Source organism: Nicotiana tomentosiformis, chromosome 3, assembly GCF_000390325.3.
Source record: "Nicotiana tomentosiformis chromosome 3, ASM39032v3, whole genome shotgun sequence".
In the NCBI taxonomy this organism is placed as follows: Eukaryota; Viridiplantae; Streptophyta; class Magnoliopsida; order Solanales; family Solanaceae; genus Nicotiana; species Nicotiana tomentosiformis.
Genome location: NC_090814.1, coordinates 41,983,572 through 42,001,650, shown reverse-complemented (window position 1 = coordinate 42,001,650; position 18,079 = coordinate 41,983,572). Strand labels below are relative to the sequence as shown.

The following is an 18,079-nucleotide window of genomic DNA, read 5'->3' as shown; positions in this document are numbered from 1 at the left end:
GGGTCAGCTTGGTCATACGTGCTACAATATATGAGAAACCCTCTACAAATCGATGTTAATACTTCGCCAAACCAAGAAAAATTCGGATCTCTGTAGCTGAGGACGGTCTGGGCCAACTCTTCACTGCTTCAATCTTCTTCGAATCCACCTGGATCCCATCACTCCATACTACATTACCCAAGAATGCCATTAAGTCTAGCAAAAACTCACACTTTGGAAATTTTGTATATAACCTCTTTTCTCTCAGGGTCTGAAGCACAGTCATCAGGTGCTACTCATGATCCTCCCGAGTCCGGGAGTACACCAGAATGTCATCAATAAGCACAACGACTAATGAGTCAAGATAGGGTCGGAACACACTATGCATCAAGTGCATAAATGTTGTTGGGGTGTTGGTCAGCCCAAATGACATCACAAGGAACTCGTAGTGACCATATCGAGTCCTGAAAGTCATCTCCCGGATATCTGGTTCCCGAATCTTCAACTGATGATAGCCTGAACGTAAGTGAAAACACTCTAGCACCCTGTAACTGATCAAATAGGTCATCAATACGAGGCAAGGGATACCTGTTCTTCACTGTAACTTTGTTCAACTGGCGATAATCAATGCACATACGCATAGAACTATCCTTTTTCTTCACAAACAAGACTGGAGCACCCCAAGGTGACATACTGGGCCGAATGAAGCCTTTATCAAGCAACTCCTGTAACTGCTCCTTCAACTCCTTCAACTCAGGAGAAGCCATACGATATGGAGGAATAGAGATAGGCTGAGTGCCTGTCAACAAATCAATGCCAAAGTCAATATCTCTGTCGGGCGGCATGCCTGGAAGATCAGCTAAAGATACATCTGGAAAATCCATCACTACTGGGACTGACTCAACTGTAGTGGCATCAATATTGATATCTCTCACATAAGGTAGATACGCGTCACACCCCTTCTCTACCATTCGTTGAGCTTTAAGAAATGAAATAACTCTGCTGGGAGTATACTCTAAGGTACCTCTCCACTCTAATCGCGGTAATCCTGGCATATCCAGCGTCACAGTCTTAGCGTGACAATCAAGAATAGCATAATGGGGAGACAACCAGTCCATGCCCAAGATAACATCAAAGTCTACCATACTGAGCAATAATAAATCGACTCTAGTCTCAAAACCACTAAGAGCAATCAAACACGACCGATGCACATGGTCTACAACAAGAGAATCTCCCACAAGTGTAGACACATAAATAGGAGAACTCAAAGAATCACGAGATACGCCCAAATACAAGGCAAAATAAGAGGACACATAGGAATAAGTGGAGCCTGGATCAAATAAAACCGACGCATCTCTATGACAGACCGGAACAATACCTGTAATGACAGAGTTGGAAACAACTGCCTCTGTACGAGCCGGAAGAGCATAATATCTGGCCTCGCCTCCCCCTCTAGGGCGACCTCTACCTCCCTGACTTACACCTCGAGCTGGCTGAGCAGGTGGGGCGGTAGCTGGTGCTGTAATCATAGCCTGAGGACCCAGTGGAGCACGCGGTGGCTGAGAAGTCTGTGGAGGTGCACCCCTCCTAAGTCTGGGGCAATCCCTTACCATATGGCAAGTGTTGCCACACTCAAAACAAGCTCTCAGAGAGTGTGGCTGCTGTGACTGGCTCGGGTTAGGTCTGCTGGACTGACCGCTAAAAGCACTCCGTGTAGGAGGTGCACTAGATACTGGCAGTGCATAATAAGGCTCCTGGGGCCTAGAAGGGGTCAGAATACCACTGGTGGCTGGAAGAGCTGAATGAACGGGGTGACTCCCATTGCCTCTACCATGGAAAATTGTAGCTGGGGCACGAGTACCGCTATAAGTGCCAGACTCTCGAGACCTCTTGGCCTCTCTCTCCTCTCTCTCTCGAGCAAGCATGCCCTCTAACCTCCTTGAAATACTCACAACCTGCTGGTAAGAAATATCCATCTCCAACTCCCGGGCCATGCTAAGCCTGATACTGGGGTGGAGTCCTCAATAATTCGACGAACCATCTCTCAAACTATGGCAACCAAGGCTGGTGCATATTGGGCCAAATCACTGAAGCGAACTGCATATTCTGATATAGTCATAGCACCCTAGCGTAACTACTCAAACTCCGCACACCATGCGTCTCTGAGACTCTAGGAACATACTCCCTCAAGAACATGTCCGAGAACTGAGTCCATGTAAGTGAAGGTGCCTCGACCGGACTACCCAACTCATAAGCACGCCCCCATTGATTGGCTGCTCCTCTAAGCTGGAATGCAGTAAAAGAAACCCTACTCGACTACGCTACACCCATCGTATGGAGAATACAGTGACACTTCTCCAGGAAACCCTGGGCATCCTCTGACGCCAATCCACTAAAGGTAGGATGGTGGTACTTCTTGTACCTCTCAAGTTTGAGTTGCTCTGCCTCAAAAATTGTTGCCCTAACCTCGAGCTGAGCTGGGGCTACCGGCTGCATCAGTATAATCTTTGGAACCTGGTCGACCTGAACCCACTGCTCTAGAGTACCAGCGACGAGAATCTGTGCTCCTCTCCCAGCCTGAGATGTGGCAGGATCAAGTGGAATCGATCCAGCCTGAGCTAAGGTGCTGAACATGCTCTAAAACTGGGATAGAGTCTCTTAGAGGGCTGGTGCAGCAACGGTACCTCAGATGCCTGCCCTCCAGCTGGAGCTACTGGGGGCTCCTCTGTAGCAGCTCGTGCGGGTGCTCTGGCTCCACCGCGTGGACATCCTCGGCCTCTACCCCGGCCTCGGCCTCTCGCAACTCTAGTAGGGGGAGCGGGTGCCTGGTCATTAGATCCTCCTGTACGTGTCCTCGCCATCTATAAGAGAATAGAATACAAAAGTTTAGAATTTCGAAGCCAACAATTTCGCACGACAAGGAATCAAAGAAGTGTAATTTTTCCTAACAATTCCATAGCCTCCCGAAGATAAATACAGACGTCTCTGTACCGATCCGCGAGATACTACTAAACTTGCTTGTGACTCACGACACTTATGAACCTAGAGCTCTGATACCAACTTGTCACGACCCAATTCTCCCTCCGTAAGACGTCATGACAGCACCTAGTCTCTACGACTAGGTAAGACTAACACAATGCGGAAATAACAAAATGGTAGTAAAACTTGGCAACTAACAGCAATGGATAATTGAATAACTAGTAACAATGTCACTCGGCATGTACAATAACCAATACTCTATAAATACATAGTCTTCCTAAAACTCGAAACATCGTAAGTCACAAGCTACAGAAGGAAAACTAGTATCTCTATACACCAGAGTTTAATAAAAGAAGTACGGAAGGAAAATGACATAGGAGAGAATAGAGGGGGACTCCGAGGTCTGCGGACGCGGAAGATGTACCTTGAAGTCTCCGTACAGCAGCAAGCACTCTCAGCTAATAACAGGGTTGATAAGAAGCACCTGGATCTGCACACAAAACATATGTAGAACAGTAGCATGAGTACACCACAATGATTCCTAGTAAGTGCCAAGCCTAACCTCGGTAGAGTAGTGACGAGGTCAGGTCAGACCCACTGGTATATAATAAATAAAGAAGGAGAATATAACAGTATAATAAGAGACTGGAATTTAACAAAAGGAAAACACAGCGAAATAACAGTACAAAACATAGGGATAAACAGTAGGGGATCTCCCGAGATACCGTCTCATAGTCCTAAAATGTAAATGTGCAGGGAAAACTCCCGAGTTACCACCTCGTAGTCTCAAAAGTAAATATGCAGGGAGAACTCCCAAAGAACCATCTCGTAGTCTCAAAAGTAAATGTGCAGGGAGAACTCCCGAGGAACCGCCTCATAGTCTCAAAAGTAAATGTGCAGGGAGAACTCCCGAGGAACCGCCTCGTAGTCTCAAAAGTAAATGTGGGAGAACTCCCTAGGAACCGCCTCGTAGTCTCAAAAGTAAAAACGCAGCTCAACTAATAAATACCACAGGTAACAGCAGGAATTCTACAGTTAGACTGATAAAGAACAAGGAAAAAATAGGAAATCAACTAGGCATGCTGCACAGAGTTCAAATAAGCAGTTAAAGCACGTAGACATGCGATATTAGACAAAACCGGATAACTACACATATTGGTATAACTCAATTAAGAATGAAAACAGGTTACTACTCAGTAAAAATCGGATTTTACAACAAATAACCCGTGTACACACTCATCACCTCGCGCACACAGCGCTCACATATCACAACAGTACCAAATCCTAAGGGCAATATCCCCACATAAGGTTAGGCAAGCCATTTACCTCGAACCAAGCTTAATCAATCAGTAAGAATGTCCTTTCCTTGATTATCCGACTCCGAATGGTCCAAATCTAGCCAAATATAATTACATATCATAAATACAACTATAATAGACTAAGCTAATTAATGAAATCAAGTCTTTAACAAGAAATTCTAAAATCGCCCTAAAAAGTCTCCCCAGGCCCACGTCTCGGAATCGGGTAAAAGTCACAACATATGAACACTCATTCACTCACGAGTCTAACCATATCAAATTTACTAAAATCTGACACCAAATGGTCTTTCAAATCCCTAAAATTTACTCTCCAAATCCCTAGCCTCTAACCCCCAAATTGCACCTCAAAAACACACCAACTAGGTGGGAAACTAGTGGGGAAATATCATTATTAAAGAAAAACGAATACAAGAAGTCTACCTCAGTAATCGCTTCAAAATCCCTCTCAAAAACCTCCAATGTCCGAGCTCAAAATGATGAAAATGGCCAAAAATCTCGGAGTCTCACTTAAAAAGGTTCTGCCTAGGCATTTCCGCACCTGCGGAGCCTGGGCTCGCACATGCGTGCCCGCTTGTGCGGATAAATGAGCGCTTCTGCGCAAACCACTTACTCCTATCTAACCTCGCACCTGCGATCTATAATCCGCATCTGCGCGATTGCAAATGCGGAAAAAACGTCGCACCTGCAGACTTTGCTGATCCTCCTCACTTCAACACCTGCGGTTCCTAAGGGCATCTGCGGGCATCGCAGATGAGGAATTTTCCTGGCTCAGACTCTTACAAACCGATCCATCCCAAAGAAACCCAAATCAAACATGCAAATACCATGGTACACATAGTCATAAAATCGAAGATTGCAGGCAACTAAGGGAGGAGGTGGCCCGTCTATTCAACGAGGGTCATCTTCGAGAATTCTTGAGCGATCGAGCTTAAAACTATTTCAGAGACCGAGACGCAAACAGGAAAAACAAGTAGGAAGAACCACAACACGTGATTCGCATGATCGTTGGTGGGATCGATATTCCATGAACTCGAGACTATGCGCCAGAAGGCGCATTATCATTCAATGATGAGGAAGCAGAAGGGATCTCACAACCCCACAATAATGCTTTGGTAGTCTCTATACTTATGAATAAAATTTAGGTTAAACGTGTTTTAATTAATCCAGGAAGTTCGGCCAATATTATTCGATTGAGAGTCGTGGAGCAGCTGAGCCTACAAGATCAGATTGTACCTGCAGCTCGGATTCTCAATGGCTTCAACATGGCAAGCGAAACAACTAAAGGTGAAATCATCCTACCAGTAAATGTAGCTGGAATTATTCAAGAAACAAAGTTCCATGTGATCGAAGGTGATATGAGATACAACACACTGCTCGGATGATAATGGATTCACAATATGAGGGCGGTCCCCTCAACCCTTCACCAAATGCTGAAATTTCCAACACCGGATGGAGTAAAAATGGTGTATGGGGAACAACCTTCTACCAAAGAGATGTTCGTGGTCGACGAAGTCATACTGGTATCAGCGCTTTTGTCAACAAAAAGATCGGAATCCAAAGGAAAAAAGGAAGCTAAATAGCAACCACAACTACCGGCCTCTACTCAATCAAAGAAGCAGGGAACGAACGAAGACGATGAATTTTGGATCCCTCGATCCTTTATAATCCCCGAGGATTCCGACGGCACCAAATCGACGGTCGAGGAACTGGAGCAAGTCATACTGATCGAGCATCTACCCGATCGAAAGGTATACCTGGGTACGGGGTTAACCCCCGAGCTCAGGAAATAACTCATCAAAGTTCTTATCAATAATATGGATTGTTTTACTTGGTCTCATTTAGATATGATAGGGATCCTGCCGAAAATCGTTGCACATCAACTAAGCTTGGACCCGAAGTTCCGCCTGGTAAAAATAAAAGAGAAGACCCCAATCCGAGGTAAAACAGGCTTTCATCAAGGACGAGGTAACCAAACTTCTCAAAATAGGATCCATTCGAGAGGTAAAATACCCTGAATGGTTAGAAAACGTAGTCGTAGTCTCTGAAAAGGGAAATAAACTTAGAATGTGCGTAGACTATAAATATTTAAACAAAGCATGTCCTAAAGACTCTTTTCCTCTACCGCATATCGATCGTATGATCAATGCCACGGCCGGCCACGAGATCCTTAGTTTTCTCGATGCCTACCTCGGGCAAAATCAAATACAAATGAACCTGGAAGATCAGGAAAAGACTTCGTTCATCAATAGATACGGCACCTATTGTTATAATGTAATGTCGTTTGGACAAAAAAATACTGGTGCCACTTATCAACGCTTAGTAAATCGAATGTTCGAAGAACAAATAGGTAATTTAATGGAAGTTTATATTTACGATATGCTAGTTAAGTCCTTGCGAGCAGAGGACCATTTGACACATTTGCAGGGGACCTTCGATATACTAAGGAAATACAACATGAAACTCAACCTGGAGAAATGTACATTCGGGGTCGGCTCGGGCAAATTCCTCGGCTCTATGGTATCAAATCGGGCTATCGAAATCAATCCCGATAAGATCAAGGCGATCGAAGACATCACAGTTGTGGATAATGTTAAGGCCATACAAAGATTAACCTGGCGCATATCCGCCCTAGACCGATTCATCTCGAGGTCTTCAGATAGAAGTCACAGGTTCTTCTCACTGCTAAAAAAAAAAAATTTTTTGCATGGACCCCGGAATGCCAACAAGCATTGGAAGAACTAAAGCGGTACCTCAAGCCCGCCACCGCTTCATACTCCAAAAGCGGACGAGCAACTATACTTGTACTTAGCAGTCTCGAAAATCGCGGTAAGTGGGGTTCTAGTTTGAGAAAAACAAGGTACGCAATTTTCTGTTTATTATGTTGGTCGAACTCTAGGTGAGGCCGAGACCCGGTACCCACACTTAGAAAAATTAGCACTCGCCCTAATAAGTGCCTCTAGGTAATTAAAACTATATTTTCAGTGTCACCCGATCTGCGTGGTGACTACCTATCCTCTTCGCAATATTTTGCATAAGCCCGAACGTTCGGGCCGATTGGCCAAATGGGCCGTCGAGATCAGTGGGTACGATATCGAGTATCGACCCCAAACGGCTATCAAGTCTCAAATCTTAGCGGACTTCATGGCCGACTTTACGCCAGCCCTCGTACCCGAGGTTGAAAAGGAACTATTAATAAAGTCGGGTACATCATTGGGGTGTGGACCCTATTTACAGATGGTGCTTCAAACGCGAAGGGGTCCAGGCTAGGCATCGTTTTGAAGCCGCCCATGGGTAATACAATTAGGCAAGCTATCAAAACTTCTAAGTTAACTAACAACGAGGCCGAGTATGAGGCCATAATTGTAGGTCTCGAGCTAGCTAAAGGTTTGGGATCAGAAGTTATCGAGGCCAAATGTGACTCCCTGCTCGTGGTAAACCAAGTCAACAGAACTTTCGAGGTCTGAGAAGATCGAATGCAGAGGTACTTGGAGAAATTCCAGGTGACTATACATCGATTTAAAGAATGGACCTTACAGCATGTGCCTCGAGAAGAAAACAGAGAGGCCGATGCCCTTGCAAATTTGGGGTTATCATTCGAAGATGGCGAGATTATCTCGGGGACTGCCGTACAACTTTCAAGGTCAGTAATCGAAGAAGGACACGCCGAAATCAACTCCATAAGTCTGACTTGGGATTGGAGGAACAAATATATCGAATATCTAAAGAACAGGAAGCTTCCATCGGACCCTAGGGAATTGAGGACTCTACGAACGAAGGCCGCACGATTCACATTGGCCGAAGACGGAACATTGTTTAGAAGGATATTCGATGGACCATTGACAATATGTTTGGGACCAGGAGATACCGACTACGTCCTACGAGAAATCCACAAGGGCACTTGTGGAAATCATTCCGGTGCCGAATCGTTGGTTCACAAAGTCATAAGAGCAGGATACTATTGGGCCGATATGGAAAAAGATACAAAAGAGTTTGTTCGAAAGTGCAATAAATGTCAAAGGTATGCGCCGATGATTCACCAACCCGGAGAGCAACTCCACTCAGTCTTATCCCCATGGTCATTCATGAAGTGGGGAATGAATATCATCGACCCTCTGCCATCGGCCCCAGGTAAAGCTAAATTTATTTTGTTTATGACTGACTATTTCTCTAAGTGGGTTGAAGCATAGGCTTTCAAGAAAATTAGAGAGAAAGAAGTCATAGATTTCATCTGGGACCCCATTATATGCCGATTCAGGATGCCTGTCGAGATCGTGTGCGACAATGGAAACCAATTCATTGGCAGCAAAGTGACAAAATTTCTTGAAGATCACAAAATAAAGAGAATCCTGTCGACACCATATCATCCTAGTGGGAACGAACAAGCCAAATTAACAAACAAAACCATCATTCAAAATCTAAAGAAGAGATCGAATGACGCCAAGGGAAAATGGAGAAAAATATTGCTCGAAGTCCTTTGGGCGTATCGAACGACGTCAAAATCAAGTACGGGGGCAACACCATTTTCTTTAGTATACGGCAACGAAGCTCTGATCCCGGTTGAAGTCGGGGAACCCAGCGTCAGGTTTCGATACGGCACCGAAGCAGTTTCTTTTTGTGGTACCGTTTTTGATATTTTTGCTATTTTTCGTATGGGTTTGAAGAAAGAAAGAAGTAGTAGGATTTGGTGTTTTGAGAAGGGGTTAACAACAAAACCTGAGGATTTTGCAAAATGGAAAAACTTGAAAGAGGTAAAGGCTTTGGAAAAGAAAGTGAAAGTAAAATTTGAATCAATGAAGAGAGGGCCTATTTATGGGATTTACAGCGATAATTTAAAAGCACTAGTGGCCGACCATCATCTGACGCTCATTAATGATTTGGGGAACTATACTGACAGGACGTTTTCGGTCATTTACGAGGATGACATCATGACAATGATGACGTCGTAATAGGTCAAACTAGAGAATCGAAGACACAGTTCATTTCTTGTTGTTATACTCCAAAAAACGAGGGGACTATCTGTATACGGTTAAAATCGGGCCCACCCGATTTTTCTATGCTGACCGAGACCAAGAAGCTGCATCGAAGGTCGATTCCGAAGTGGATCGGGTCAAGGCACGAAGACAAGATACCGAGCTCGGGATTCGAGACACCTGCTAAGATAGAAGCCGACAATAATTGAGACCAAACAAGACAGGCTTCAAGCAATACCGAAGATAGCATAATAACGGAAATATCGAAGATAGCATAATAACGAAAAAATGAGATATCCGTGACTGGTCGAAGGTCACGGCAGAAATCTCGGAACAGATCGAATCAAGAACGGTTGTTTAGCTACTCATGAGATTTCCTTCTGTAATTTGAATTGTACAATATATAGAATTTCTCTACTATATAAAGGGAAATTCTAACCATTTTGTGGACATAACTGAGAAAAAAATAATATAATTTTCTTTCTCGCTCACACTCTTGTTCTTCAGCTTATTGTATTTTTATTGTCCTTGCATCGACCAGTTCGAGGATACTCTAACTCAAGGGTTGAGTTCTACTCAAATACTGATTTGATTTACTTTATTGTATAATTCTTTCATTAATTTTTATATATTTCAATTGGTATTAAGTGAAATCACGTATCATTAAATCCACATTATAAGTTTAATTGTTATCCAATTTTAAGGGTATACAACCTTTATAACTCGGCCTTTGAATGTCCTATTTGAGAGTAAGTTAAGTGTGTGGATAAATTTTGAAATATAATTGATGATATTGTGAGTTTTGGAGGTTGAAGTTAATATTTATATTTATATTTAATGCATGAAATTTAGTACTTCTATCTCAATTAAGTTTATTACAAGATCATATGGTATTTTATTATTTTCTTTTATCGCGGTTAACTTGATTAGTTTGGGAAAAAAAGAGCTAGTTGATCTTCTTCTCCAAAACGCAAGGATTTGGTGACTCTTATTGCTCCAGTGCCCCCAACTGCATAAAGCAGAGATTCTCTGTAGAATTGATGAATTGGTGATGATGATGAAGGAACCAAACCAGAGAAGAGACAAAGTAGTAGTAATATGAGATGCCCGTATTGTGTGGGTCCTCTTTCTAAGGATATGGTAAAAACAACCATTTCTCTATTCCTTTTTCGTTTAGTTCTGTATTATATGTATATAATATATGTATGAGAGTGTTTCTCTCATTCCATTTTTGCAGGAGACAAGCCAGTGGACGGTTCCCCCTCTAATCCGTGATAGCTTTTCTATGGTTCGATTTCAGATTTTCAATTAATTATTATGTTAATACTACTTTTTTTCCCAATGAGTAGACAAGTTGCACATGCATATTGATACTGTTAGTAGTAGTCATGGGCGGCTCAAGCTTATACAGGGTCTAAAACCAAAGTTTAATATGAAGCATAAACTTTTAAAAGAAAGTTATAAAATATCTTTTTATTTGAAGTATATTCTTCTAACTTTTTGAGATACAAAGTTGTTAATAATATTTTTATAATCGATTTTCTCTTATTATTCCTTTTCAATTGATAATCTTTCTTCAGATATTGTTGATCCTAGATAGGATTTTATAGAGCAATAGAAGTATAGAACTATTGGAAGCTTGAAAGTATTGTTGAAATATGAAGAGATTGGAAAAAAGAAAGATTGACTTGGACAAATTAAGGAAGAGAGAGTAAAATTTTTAATGAAGTAAAAAGTGAAAAATTAAAACGTTAGAAAAATTATACATCTATCCATTTTTAGGTAAGTCAAATTATTACTTTATTTTTAAATCTAAAAAGTTTTTTTTTTCTTTTTATATTAAAAATTTAACTTTTGTATTAAAAGTACTAAATATTATTTTTTAAATACCTATGAACCTATTATTTTTAAAAGAATGGACCCCTCCAAATTTGGGGGCCTATGGCACAAGCCTTACTACTTCTAACGTTGGAGCCGGTCCCGGTAGCAATGAAAAGAAAATACGAAGAATACTTAAAGTTGGTTTTATAATAGAAATATTAGGTAAACTTTACAAAAGGTCATGTAACTATGATTTATTTTTCACCAAAGCCGTATAACTATGCTTTCTCATACAAAAAGTATAAAACTTTCACCAATTCGCACAAAAATCATATTGACCAAACACAACTTTTCGATAATATTTTTTTATTCCAAATTTATTATTTTTTTATTGTATATATATATATATATATATATATATATATATATATATATATATATATATATATATATATATATGCGCTTCCAAATATAATAATAAAATATATATTTTTGCATATGTGTATTATATACATAAATATACATATTCTATTCACTTTTTGGCTAGCGAATGTAATTAATTTCGATCGACCAGTCAATTATATTGGATCGGGACTGACCTGTCCGATCCAATACCCTTATACATAAATTAGAATAATACTAAAAGTGAGCCCTTCCCCCAAAAATAACTTAGTTTGAAATGCGTGAGATTCTGACCCAGTAACAAAAGGTATGGACAATTAAAAAGCTCTTGAAACAATAGTCCTATCAATTTGAATGAACATCTTGAAAAGAAAATAAAAGATAGAAGTATCGTGTTTTGGAGGATTCACTTTTAGTATCATTTTAATTTATATATATGGGTATTGGGTAAGGTGAAGTGAGGTTGGGTTGGGTCATTTCTATTTTAATTGAATTATTATTTATTAGACTGAAAAATATGGAATAAGAAAATACCATCGCAAAGTTGTATTTTTTGGTCACTACGATTTTTGTGTGAGTCAGTAAAAGTTTTATAATTTTTATGTGCAAAAAACATAGTTATATGACTTTAGTGAAAAAAATCATAGTTATATGACTATTTGTGAAATTTACCCCAGAAATATTGGTATTTAAGATGAATTGATAAATAAATTTTAATTTTTTTAATGTTGCAACATATGAGAGTTACGTAGAATAGTAATAGTACCTGTACTTTTAGAAGTGTGTTAAATGTAACTCTGAAACCCCCGTTTAAAAGTTTTATGAAATCGCCAATAGAAAATGTATTGGATAAATCGCCTGTTTTGTCTCTAAATCTGCTTGTCCTAATTCATCGCTCTTTTCGAGCTACTTAATTACTTACTTAATGGTTCAGATTGGTTCTGCAGTTGATGGGATTACAAGTGCATTTTATGGGTTCAACCATGGTATGAACCTGTGTTTTGAGTTTTCACCATCCTTACTTTATGTATTTGGTTAACATTTGCGATTCTCCTTGTTAACCGGCTTTTCGTGTCACTTATATACTTTTTTTCTTGAGGTTAAATGCTCTATGTTGATTATAATTTGCTCTATATGGAGCACATGGATGCTGGGAATTCATATGGCCTATGGCAACGGATACTTTTGCAACGGTTTAGAAACCGTTACAATAGATGGGCTGTTGCAACGGTTGTAACTGTTGCAATAAGATGTGGGTACTACCGGCACACTTTAACTATAAGATCATTGCATTTGGGTGGGAACCGTTCCTATAGGTGTTTGGTTTTGCAACGTTTATGCGAACCGTTCCAATATATATTTATTGCAACGAATCTTGGAAAAAATTTAATGAGAACGGTTATTAATTCCCTCCTAATTTCCCCCCTCAATTTTAGTGAAACCCGCCAAAATCCCTCTTTTTTGCATTTTTTGTCTTTACTTAATTAATATTTTTTTTATGTAATAACTATTAATTAACTTTTAACCAAAATGTTAGCCAAAATAACAAAATAGATTAGAACAGATTCTCACGGGCCACAGCAAATATAAACCCGAAAAGAAGACCCAGACCATATATATAAGGCAAAAAGAGGAGGCCTTATGGAATTAAACCTCAACCCATAACCAAAATTGATAAATCAAAGGTGAGAACCAATTTGGCGTTCATATTCTTGTTTTCGCTGGTTGCCATAGTGTTAATTGATTGAAATTTGCAAAAGATAAGCGATTAAGATTTCTGTGATTGTTCGATTAGGGTTTTGATTAGAAATAGGACTTGAAAGAAGGAAGAGGAAGACGAGAGTTTGACTCCAAGAAATAGCAAAAAAAAGACACTCAACCAAAGTTTCTTCCATCTCTTCGATCCCATTCCTCGCTGAAAATTGTCGCTTGTAGCTGTGGGAGAAACCACTGTAAATTTTTATTATTTTTTTAATAAATTTGGGATAACCACATTCGTTGGTTGTGTGTTTGAATGAAGATTTCAGTTTTAATGTTCCTTGTTACCCGGTTCTTTGTTTATTTTTATTTTTATTTTTATATATGGGGGTATTTGAGTGATACAGTCTGATTGAATGCATACATAAATTTTTATATGGGCTGTTCATCTCTTGATTTACTTTCTAATATTGTTTGAATTGACATGCCTTTTTGGAGTTTACTTGTTTTGACAATCAGTAGGGTTTGCACCGGTAGTTTAAATGATGTTTGTGGAATTGCTCGATTTCTGGCTTAATTGCTTGATTACCATTAAGATCACATTTTAAAGTTTAATATTTTAAGGTCGAATGGAATTGAGTTTGAGGAGGTCCATCAAAACTCTACAGAACCCGACTTTGTTCCCCGGAATTTGAAACTTCAACCTGAGAGATCGGCTATCCAGTTTATGATCGGAAGCTCTTCTGTCAATCTTCCATCAGCTGTCCATGTTAACCATAACTTCAATCTACTGTACTCTTGGTAATTGTTATCTTTCTAATTAAACTTTTGTTGGTGAACTTTTATGTGGACTTTCATTGTACTTCCATGTATGATAACCCCTATTTACAAAAATTAACATTCTTTTACTTTTATAAAGGACATAATCTTTACTCTTATTGAAAGATTAATCTTTGTTGTAACTCTTTTTTCTTTTATGATAGTATATAGTTAAATTTTTATTCTAAATATATCATACATGGTCAGATCAATCACCTTTTTCTTTTCTTCTTCTTTTTTAGTCGAGTTTGATCACTTTTTTCAAAACAAACAATTTAAAATCACTTTGTTGTTGTGATCTTTCTTTTATTCTGAGGGGAAATAGTGGATGCAGTTTCCATATATGTATACAATACTAGTTTCGTATGTGTTCTGATTATGTATTATTTGTGAGAGATTAAACTGATTCAAGGTTAGGAACTTAGGAATATTTTGAGTCAATTCTCTATTTAATCTTCTAACTATGGTGCCAAGAAGGATGAATAGTCACTTTAATTCCAACAAAAAATAAACTTCAATGTCTTGCTTTTTTCCTGTTTTTTGCTCTTTTTTTTGTTCAATTTTAGCGTGCTCTTTCTTGTCCAACATTGCTATAACATGATCTTCAAGTACTTTATAATTTGAATATTAAAGAAAATCTTTTAGATTCTTATAGTGGAAATCAAGTACGTTTAAACAGCTGTTGAGTACTCCATTTTTAATTAAATTATTGTTTGAGAATCTGTGTGAAACAAATTGCTGTAAGAGTGCTTACCTTTACAATTGGATGTTGGTAAGGCAAAGGCCTTAATGATTAAAATAGACTAAAGTTGGCAGGGAGATATTGATAAATGGAATAAACATTGCAAGAAGGGGTTATTTATTGAACAGGTTCTGGCTCTTCTGGTTAATGGACAGAATATGGTTTGAATATTCTTTGGATTTTCTATACTCATTATGCATACATGTTTCAATAAACTCATGCTGATAAAAGAGTGAAGGTGAAACTTTATTATTCTGTTTTTTTCCCTTGTATAATGTGTGCACTTCAGTATTTAGATCATCTGAAAAGCTTTTAGAATAGTCTGAAGGATTTCTTTTAAGGTCCTTTTCTTGTATGATTTTGCTTGATGACTTGCTTTATATTTTTATAAAGAATATCAAAGTACCTCATTCAATTCAAATATCATTCATGACATGACTACCAACCTGGATATTAGAACGTATAGTTTATTTTGCAATTTCTCTTTGTTTGTCTAAAGAGAAAGTAAATAGGCATTCATAAGTAACTTATTTCTGCGGTCAATTCTCTATTCTTCCTTCGATTTGCCGGAAAATCATGGCATATTGTCGACAACATTATTTCTTGTTTTGTGAAATAATATTTACTTGTGATTTACCCAAGTATACTTGTTGTCCCTTTGTGTGAAATATCCGTATCAAGTGTCTTTCTGTTGCATGAAATAACCTTCTTTTTGGTACTGAGAAATATTTCTCACTTTTTCCATCATATTAAATCATATAGTTGATTGACTTAGAAATTTATCTTCTTTTTTGCCCGAAGAAAATCATGCGTGGCCATCCTGTTTATAAAATTTATTTTCTTATTATTTCTAATATAATTGGATGACATAGATTGTGATATTCAACAATGGATATGGTTTGTAGCCTACATATCTCAAATACTCCCAGATTACTAATGAAGTTAAAAAGATGTGTTGCTAACATAATTGTCTTTATGGATGTGTGACATTGCATTGCCTGCAAACATTCTAGACTATTTAGTATAGCCATAGACTTGTGTTAGTCACTATTACTTACAACAATTGGACTTGTTGGAAACTGTATGCGTTAATTTGGAAATTGTATGCGTTAATTTGCTGTTAATATTAGACTTCCACCTCAGCTTAGGAGTTTCTGTTGTGTTAACAGATGTGAACTCCATCGAACTAGTTGAGCACATTGAGGGAGGATTTAATGACTCAATTCTTTGCTATTTGCTTGTTTTCTGCTGGCATGAAAAACTTCTTCCATTATGATTTGTATGAGCATTATTGAGACTCTTGTCTGGATGCCCTTTAAGCTTCATTAGTACTTAAGTTTCCTCATTTTTGCTTAAATTATCAACTAGCGCTTGAAGGTAATAATGACTTTATTTATCCTCTTTTGTAGGTGGAGACAAGAGTGGGTTGCTCTAGTGGTGAGCACCCTCCACTTCCAACCAAGAGGTTGTGGGGAATTCTTGGAGGGAGGGAGCCGAGGGTCTATCGGAAACAGCCTCTCTATCCTAGGGTAGGGGTAAAGTCTGCGTACACACTACCCTCCCCAAACTCCACTAGTGGGATTATACTGGGTTGTTGTTGTTTTGTAGGTGGAGAAAATGATGAAAAAGAAGACGAAAGCGATGAAGATCTTGACCTTCCTTAAGAAGAGTTTCTGATTTATTGCTGAAAATTTAGATGTTCTAGGAATCTTTTGTGATCAAACATTTTGAAACTTATGCTAACTCTTAAATTGTAAAACTTATGCACTTGGATTAAACTATTTTGCTTTTATGGATATTACTAGCTTGTTGGACAAGGACAATTAATTTAGATTGTAAATGTTTATGAATAGTTTCATTTTGTGAATTATATAAAGTTTAGTGCATTATAATTTATTGTATGTGTAAATAATTATATATAAAATATCATTGTTTCAATTAAACCGTTACAATAGGCCACCAAAACCGTTGCAATAGGCAACAAAATATGTTTCAGAAGGCTATGTACACCGTTGCAATAGGTCATACAAACTGTTCCAATTGGATATGTAAACCGTTGCAGTAGGTAATTCAAACCGATGTAATAGCTTTTGCTGAGCTATAAGAAACCGTAGCAATAGAAAAAACCCGTTATAATAGCTTTACGAAATCGTAGTAGTATCTTTAATTAGCTGTTGCAATAACTTATATGACCGTTGCATTAAAACTATGGTAACGGTTTTAAGCCGTTGCAATAAAATAAAAATACTCATTGCATCAGAGAGAGATGAATAACCGTTGCGGTAAATGGGACTATAGCAACGGTTAAAGCAACCGTTGCCGGAACCGTAGCTACAGACCTAATGGCACGCGATCTGGTGGAACGGTCTATAAACCGTTGCAATAGAGCTATGGTAACGGTTTATGTAGCTGTTGCAACAGTTGTCTCTATGTTGCCATAAATTGATTTTCCGGCCGTCTCTCCGACTAGTTTAGTACTAAGACTTAGTTGTTGTTGTTGTTGTTGTTGTTGTTATTGTATGCTCTGCTTCATGTGACAACCAAACCATGTTGTAACATGAAATACCACCACCCATCTGGGTATTGGTCAAGCATACTATCATTCATTTTGAATTTGAATTCTTTGTGGAAATAAATGAGTAAAAGATACTTTGATTTTGCTATTTTTCCTGATACTGATACGTTCATCTGAGGGCTAACTTTTGTCTAAGTACTATACTCGTATTATTATTTACCCGTAAAATGGCACAGTTGAATTTGTAGCATGGTTTATAGACAAACGAATCGATTTGATCCCAAAATAATAAATAAATTAAATAAAATACAAGACTTAGCATTGAAATCGAGATTGAATAGCAGATAGCTTGGCTCCGGGAGAAAGGCTTTCGAAGGCAGTGATGTGTGGCCAAAATACTATATTTTTAGTACATTACTCGCCTTACATGTTAGTTTAATGTTTAATTGTACGACGTTTGAGCTAAATCATATTGTTTTATGTGTAGGAGTATCGGACGACAAAGACAAATGAAAGTTGCGCAAAAAGAGGACAAAAATGCAAGAAAAGAGCATAAAAGCATCAAGTACCCAAACCGTGCTACAGACCAAGTAAAGCCAGCTCTATAGCCTGCCTTATCGTGCTACATACCAAGTAACGCCAGCTCTATAGCCAGCTTGACCGCGCTACAGACCAGGCGTAGCCAGCTCTATAGCCACGCTGACCACGCTATAAGCTTGGCCTCGCGAGGTCTATAGCCCGGTAATTAAAAGTCGTGAATTAAAAGACTCCAGCCCGAATTTGGACTCAAGAACTTCAACCCTAGCCTATAAATACTCCCTAAACATGTCTAAGA

At 38.8% G+C, this 18,079-nt stretch overlaps 1 long non-coding RNA gene across 1 annotated transcript; it reads left to right on the top strand.

Annotated features, from left to right (window-relative positions):
• Positions 1 to 13,012: 13,012 nt before the first annotated feature.
• On the top strand, positions 13,013 to 16,546 carry LOC104114732 (uncharacterized). The gene is made up of 4 exons (XR_690458.4): positions 13,013 to 13,155; positions 13,266 to 13,422; positions 13,793 to 13,969; positions 16,139 to 16,546. It is a non-coding gene; the product is annotated as an uncharacterized lncRNA (long non-coding RNA).
• Positions 16,547 to 18,079: the final 1,533 nt, after the last annotated feature.